This window comes from Glycine max, chromosome 18 (genome assembly GCF_000004515.6).
Source record: "Glycine max cultivar Williams 82 chromosome 18, Glycine_max_v4.0, whole genome shotgun sequence".
Lineage (NCBI taxonomy): Eukaryota > Viridiplantae > Streptophyta > Magnoliopsida > Fabales > Fabaceae > Glycine > Glycine max.
This window is the reverse complement of record NC_038254.2, coordinates 42,102,594-42,111,089: the sequence shown is the minus strand read 5'-3', so window position 1 is coordinate 42,111,089 and position 8,496 is coordinate 42,102,594.

Here is an 8,496-nt window from a genome sequence, read left to right as displayed (position 1 = left end):
CTTGCTTATCAGTTATCACTCTTTTTATTCTCCAACGTTCTTCTTCAGTCTCTTTTCATCAATTATTTTTTATGAAAATAATTTCTCTATAAATAAAAAATTACAAGAGTTTAAAATTAATTAAAAAATTAAAATTATAACACTTCAAAATATATTTTTATATTTTTAGCAGAAGAATAAAATTAAAATTTATAAAAAAAATTATATAAATATATTCATTAATATTATTTTTTTACATTTTTTAATTAGTTTAACAAATATTTATAATTTAATAAGTCGATTTAATAATTTTTAGCTATCAGTAAGTTGTTTTAATTAATTTTGCATAACATAGCGATAAGACAAGTTTAGCCCAATCAATACCGCGTTACACTCATGACCAGCTTGAACTTGAACCTACATGGCTTTTACTATTTACATTTCCAAATTTATAAAGTATACTCCCTTTTTAGTTTTTTTTTATTAAAAAGTATTATTTTATATAAAAAATAATAAAATCTCTATTTTTGTAACTACCTTCATTGTTCTTTAAATCTTATTTTTACAACCTTCGTCTTTTTTTATTCTTTAAGCCTTAAATTTGAACCTTTATCTTCATTATTTTTAAACCTAAATTTACACCTTATCTTCATTATTCCTTAAACCCCTTGCATGTATTTTCTCCCCCTCTTTTCTTCTCCATAAAAATAATAGAATTCCATCATAATTTTATTCTCTAAATTGAATACAATGTCTTCGATCAAATTAAATATTAATATCACAAGTTTTCCATCAATTGTGCATATTCCATGCATCTTATATGTAATATCATGCATTCGAAGATATGGTGCGTTGCGTTTTCATCAATAAGTCAATGTAAAAATTGTTTTATTTGGAAGGATGTCATCGAGTTGGGTTTGTTCGTCAGTACTCTGTGCAGATTCTTTCAATGTTATAAAAAAAACACTTTCCAAAAACATATAGCTATTCTAGAAAGTAATTTTGGGAATTACTTTTCAGAAAAAGGATAATTAGATAAATTTATATACCAAAAAATTGGGAAAGGAGGTGAAAATAGGAAAAGCCTGCTTGACGTATCTCTTGAGGGTTTCAACTGTAGTCGAAGCCCAAGACACTGCCTTCTTTAGGGATTTTTATTTTTGTCTAATTGTGATCAATACGTGTGATATAATATATTCATATATGATTTAGTAAAAATTAATGCTTTTTTAATTTCTATTTATTTAAAAACTTATAAAATTTAATATAGAAAATTTGAAAACTTGAAGATGTGAAATAATTTATTTCTTTTTAATTATGAGTTCTTTGTATTATTTTTGTAAAAATGTCATGTTTCTAAAAATTATTTTTTCGAACGTATTTTTGGATGTTCCAAAAATTAGTTTTCAGTATATCCTGGAAATAAATTTCTAGTAGTATAAAAAATCGTACACTTATTTAATATGTTTTGAAAACTAGGATAAAGTTTTACACTTCTGGATTATTTTATTTTTTAGGAAAAGAGGATGCGATAAAGTCAGACTTGATTAGTTATTAAAAAAATTCGTTGCATTCTATCGTGAACGAAACATGTTATAAATCTTTATTTATTTAAATAAGGAACACACTTTATATAACACAATTCAACCTTATCACAATTTTAATTATTTCTTCCATTTTCATCTCTATTCAAAATTCATCTCACACTCCATTGAAGCTCCAGAAATTTGTACAATTTGCTTGTACAACATGCTTCTCCTCTTTGACTCAATGAGAGTCAAAATTTTTATTAGCAAATGTTAATTTATTAGAATGTTAGTAGAAAAAATTAAATTTATATTTATCTTCTTATTTATCCATCCACCTCATCTTTCTGAGTCAAAATCATATGTATTACTATAAACACAAAATTATCCAAAATTGATAGTATTTCCGAAAAAAGATTATTGAAATCATCTCTTATTTAATCCCATAAAAAATCTTACATCTTTATGATCTTAATGTGTGTTCAGAGAAGCATGTCGACAATAAATTATTTACAACACTTTTCATGTACAGACACCCCATGTATATAAATAAAGCATATATTAGTCATCATGAAAGTCGTAACCCGTAAGCATTTGTAAATAAACTATTGACTTCTGGTTTAAACTAAGTTACTGTAATAAAGCCTAATATCTTGGAGAGAATAATTAAGTTTTGTAAATTGTAATATAGTCAACAAGACATCAAAAGCGATATTCATGGGTGCTCATAGAAAAGCCTTTGAGTGGATGCTGAAAGTAATGGATCTTAAAGAGTTGCCTTAGGTTAAGTCTTTTAAACTAACAAGTTTGTTTCTCAACTTCTGAAATTTAATTTTTGGAAATGTTTTTTTTAAGGAATTTTCGGAAATGTTAAACTTTTAATACTTTGCAAAATTAGTTTTCAGGGTATCTACATTTTAAAAATTAATTTCCTACAAAATGCTATTTTTGAATTTTATAAACGCAAAAGGTTTATAAGTGAAAAAAAGTGTAGAAAGCAAAAGACGTCTCTAATTGAGTCAAGTAATGACCTTTGCAATAGTTTATGAATTAAATTTATATGTATTGTCATAATAAAATTATTTTACACTTACTTCTAATAAAATTTAATTATTTTATCACATAATCTTATTCATTAGTGTGTGTAATATCTAAGAAATTTAATATATATAATTTCAATTGAAAACTGGTACATACATTTAAAAATATATTATATTATTAAATTTAAATATATTATATTTAATATTTCCTTCGTCGCAAAACAGGATTGCATTTGAAAAAAAAAATAAAAAATAATTGTCATAATTTTTTAATGTAACATTGATTATTTTTTTAACTAATACTGCTAATAAGTTTTACTTTCAATGTAATACTAATATTGTTCTCTTTCATCTGTTTAATACGGTTAATTTTATAAAATTATTATTATTTTTTATTTATTAATTTTCGTGGTATGTATAAAATAACTAAGAAAAAAGTGATTTCGGAATGGAGTGAGTAGTAAAAACACCTTATAATTGTCCAAAACCATTAAATACTATATTTAATGCAGATTAAATAAGCTATTTATTATATATAGTATTTAATGAGATATTTATATTTATTGAATATATTATTAATATTTTATATAATATTTAATAAATACCTAATTAAATAATATATGTAAGAAATATATTATATTTTATATTATTATTTAATGAGTTATATATGCATATATATTATATTATATTTGACTATTTTATATTATGTTCAAGCTAGTTTGGTTAGCTATGTCAAATTTATTTATAATATATTAATTATATTTTTATAGCAAAATTTACAAATAGTCAAATTAGTTTAAATATAATATTAGTAGTCAGATTAAAATATGGTGAGTGTTGTTTTCATTAAATTTAAGATGTTTATTATAATCTTATTAAGTATAATATATATTTAAAATAAATTGCTTTTAACATTTATAAAAATTTATTAAATATTATAATTAACAAATACAATACTTATTCAAATTAAAAATTGTGATTAAATATTATATTCATTAAATAAATATGATTATGATTTTTATTAAATGTAAAAATTGAATAAAAATGATAACAATCAATATAAATATGAAACGAAATTTGGATTAAATTTTACATCAATACTTATATTTAATTCCATTAGACTTATATATACGGATTTATAAAAAAAGTATTTACTTGTTTTTTAAAAATCCCTTTAAAAGTTTGATAAATTAATTAATATTAAAAAAATTAATTTTGAAGTTAAAAGTACGGATTTAAATTTTATTTAAAATAGTATTTGAAAATAAATAAGTGTGGCTTAAATATACTTTTTAAAAGTTATTTAAATTTTTTAAAAAATAAAAAATAGATAAAATATTTATGTAATTATCTTTTCCATTTGGATTTTGAAAATTTTTATGAAAATTAATTTTTGAAAATTATTTTCATACTCTTGTGTTTGTTTAAGTCTTATGATATTTTTGTAATAAATGAATAGCATAAGTATATTTTTAGTGCTTGTAATTTATTCAGTTTTTTTTAGTGCTTGAAATTTTTTTGTATCATCCCTAGATTTTTTTTTCAATTACTTCTTGCATTTAAATATTATTAATGCTTGTTGATGTCAACAAGTGTCACGTAAAAAAATGTTATGTCACCGGTGGTCCACCAACAAAAATGCCACATCACTTAGGAGGAGTACAAAAGTGGACTAAAAACAATAATGATATAATTTATATTAGGGATTAAAAAATATATATAATTTATAGAAACTAAAAAAAGATAAATTAATTTATAGGGACTAAATGAAGATATATATTTATAAGGATGAAAAAAAATATTTAAGTCTTCTATTAGATATCAAAATATAAATAAATGCTTAAATATGGAATAGAATTATTTAAATACTTTATAATTAAAGTTGAGTCTAACATGATTCCTAATTAAATAGCTAAATCTAATCCATTTACATGTTATATGTCAATTTTTAAGGTTTGGCCTAATTAATTTATTTAAAGGTTTGACTAGTTTGAAAGTTTACTTATCTGATTTGTTCTAGGTTTGACATTTAACATGTCATCAAATAGATCACTCAATTAGGTATTAAAAATGATAAAGTTAAACCTAAAAAGTAACCTATGACAAGTGCGAGGCAGTTTTGGGCCTTACATATTTATTTTAAAAAAAGCTAGACTTATTTAAGTCAAATGTGTCTTAATAAAGGGCTATAATCTTGGAGCTTTTATTTTTTAGGTGATAATCATATGTGATTGTGGTATAAGGATGATACCATAGATTAGCTTTACAGCGAAATTTTGGAGAATAAAAAAAATTCATGGTGTCACAACATATATGTCATAACATTGTGACCTAAAAATAGCTTCTCGTCAATAACATGGTGTCATGAAATTTTGGAAATTTTCATATATGTCCTATTTGAATGATTGATTTATTCTATGTAATTTTTCATAACACTCAATTAGGGACTGATTTATATAAATCATTCAAATATGTTAGGTCGAACCTTTAAAATAGCTTCTCCTTGTGACTACACCTATTACTCAACATTGTGATACGGTAAAACATGTCACCATGCGTGCTATGAAAAATTACATAGACTAATTCAGTCCTTCAAATAGGACATACCAAACCTAAAAGTTAACATATAACTTGAAAACATACGAAAATAACATTTTCTAATTCTGAACCAAGATAAAACACATGCCTATAAATATTTAAAGTAAATATTCAAATTTTTATCTTGTAAATGTGTCACTATTTTACTTTGAATCTATGTAAATTATGTTGTTTTTTTCTTTTTAGTCATTGTATTTCTTATTTTTAAGTCCTTGTGTTTCTTCCCTATTTTTGTCCTGGCTAACAGAGTACTTTAGATGACATCATGTTTTTTTACAAACAAAGAATTTGTTGATATCATCATTTGTTGACTTGGTACTTGTTGATATCAATACTTGTTGGATATTTTAACATCCTTTAACAGCGATAACTAGTTAGTTACCTGTGCATACTCACACGTCACTCTCCTTCACTCGGCTATATTTTTTGTTTGTTTTAATACTGAAACTATACTTAGATTAAAAAGACAAATAATTTTTAAATGTTTGAAAAATTAGGATATGAGATAAATTAATAGACCTTAGTCGGGATAAATGTAATTTAAATAGATGCAGAATTGACAATAATTTAAACTTAATTTAAATATAGTCATCATTAAAATTATGAATATGAGATACTTTCAAAACAAAAAATGACTTCTTATTTCATAGTAACCACATATATAGTAATCACTCTTGGTAGGTAAAAAAATACAATAGTCACTCTTTTGTCATTGAATCTACTTACCACTTAATCACAACCAACACATATCCTCTACAAAGGCAATTCACACACACACCACTCACTTATTCTCCTTGTATCAATACACACAACCTCATTCATAGCCTTTTCTAAAAATCACTCATAGAACATAGCATAACTCTCTATCTTTTCACAATGATTTTTTCTTTTCAGAACAAAAGAGAGAAAATATTTACTGGAATTAAGACTTGGAACCGTTGGGGCTTCCAAAGCAGCCTGTAGATTAATTCAAAGAGAGAAAATAAGGAAAGGGAAGAGTAGACATTAGATGGATATGAGTAATTATAAAGAGCACATATTACAGTATCCATCATATAACTCAAATGCAAGTAGCATTCTTGTACTCAGAAGTGTCTATTACTACTAATAAATATGTTACAAAGAGTATTTCGAGTGACAAATTACAGGTATTTCTTTTATTAATTAAAATGTGTCATACCACCATGGAAATGATATTACGTCTAATAATTTATGTAGCTAGTATAATTGTTAAATTCCCTGCTCCCTTTCTCCCAAGTTGAAAGATTATGTCAGGCAAAATAGTTGTTTATTTTTAACTCTTTTCTAGTTGGAAAGAAATAGTTTTCTACCAAATGTATTATAAAAACTACAATATTTGTGTACTATCCTGGACCCACGAAATCTATGTGGCATCCTATTTGACACTTATAGACACGTGTCAACCCTCTACATCAACCTTGCTACAGGAGTACAGATGCCTGACCGTTAACAGTCGGGCTCTCCAACAAACATGTTATCTCTAACCTAACTAATATTCAAATAAATTTGAATATCTTATCTATTGGCAGGTATTAAATTATCTATAATGCCACATTATCCTCAAGGTATGATTATCTTTTGCCTTTATTTATATTTCAAATGTTTATCTCTAACATTATCTCTAAGTTCCTGACTATTATCTATAAGTTATGAATTATCTACAAGGCTACAACAACCCCTACAAAAAGGACCATCACCCTCGCTAAGCTACTATACATATAGGTTCCATCGAATCCATTTACATGACTTGCTCACACACCCAACACACGACAACAAGCATGTGCCTCTCTCTCTCTTTCGCTCATACGAGCTCTATTACAACATACACTTATTTTATTCTCTTTACACATATTCTTACTTGAGCGTCATAATCCTTTATTTTGCAGGTCCCCCTTCTTGTCAAAGGCACCTCTCCAAGCCGACGTGTGAAGTTTAGGACCCATTCAACCATGTCCACCTTGACATGTCACAGTTCCAGATTTTGGTAAGAACAATTTGTGAACATAATTCTTGCAACCAAAAGGATACCAATATAGAACCTGGCAAAATAGGCTAAAACGTAGTTGGTTGTTGTTGGTTGTTTCCTGTGAATGATAGTTGTGATCTTTATGTTAACTAAAAACATGTGGTTAAGAAATATATTTTAATTTATTTGAAACATAACACCTAATTCGTCTTTCAAGTCGCACCCCAATCAAAGCAGTTATTTGAAGTTAGAAGTAGCTTCTATTTAGATTTCATATAATAATAAAATAATAAAGTATTTGAAAAGACAAAAAAAGGAAAGTAAACAAAATAGTCGAGAAATAAAATGCAGATAATAGAGTCCAAAAATCATAGACCAAACTAAGAAACTTCAAACCCTTACAACCTGAAATATAGTAATTACAAAATATACAAAAAATAATTAGATTTCTAATTAAGAAAAACCAAATCGCCCATTCAAAAAATGTAACATAACCAAACAAAACACAAATTATATACATGTTTCTTTTATCATATTGTAGTATAGCAGTCCATGTTCCTATTTTCATATGAAAAAAATTATAAAAATAAGAGAAATGAAATACCATGAAAGAAATAATTGAGCTAATGGGTTTCTAGAGCAATAGTGTGTTTATGTTAGACCAAACCAAGAAACTTCAAACCCTTACTACCTGAAATATAATAATTACAAATTATACCAAAAATAATTAGATTTCTAATTAAGAAAAACCAGATTATCCATTCAAAAAACGTAACATGACCATATTAAGCACAAAAAAATTAGACACATTTTAAATGACCATATTCTGAATGTAGCGGGATAATGTGTATGTACTGAATGTAATGTCAATATTTATAAAACCAACCAATAAAACTTGTCAAAGAAAATTTCAAAGTTCATTTGGGCATTAGATCAAACACATAAATTACAACTCATAAATCAATTCAAAACGAATAAAAAAACACAATATCATTCAAACAAAATGCACAAAGACTCGTATAACATTATCTAGATAAAACATTAAAAGAAAAAATGAGCAGAAATGTTTTCTGCATAGCCAAAGAAGATCTCAAAGTACATTTTGGCATTTAACCAAACACGTAGCTTTCAACCCACAAAGTAGTACATAATAAATCAAATAAATATTTAACTATTTCTCCATAACCCATTTAATGCCTAACAAACTCAAATTCCAAATCTAATTAATTTGAAAATTTCATCCATTTCATATAGAAGTAACATAAATAAAAGATGGAGCAAGGATAAGATTATAGAATACAACCTTGTTGACTTACGTGCGTGCGTGAGCGTGTGTGTGTGTGTGCGTGCGTGCATGTGTGTGTGT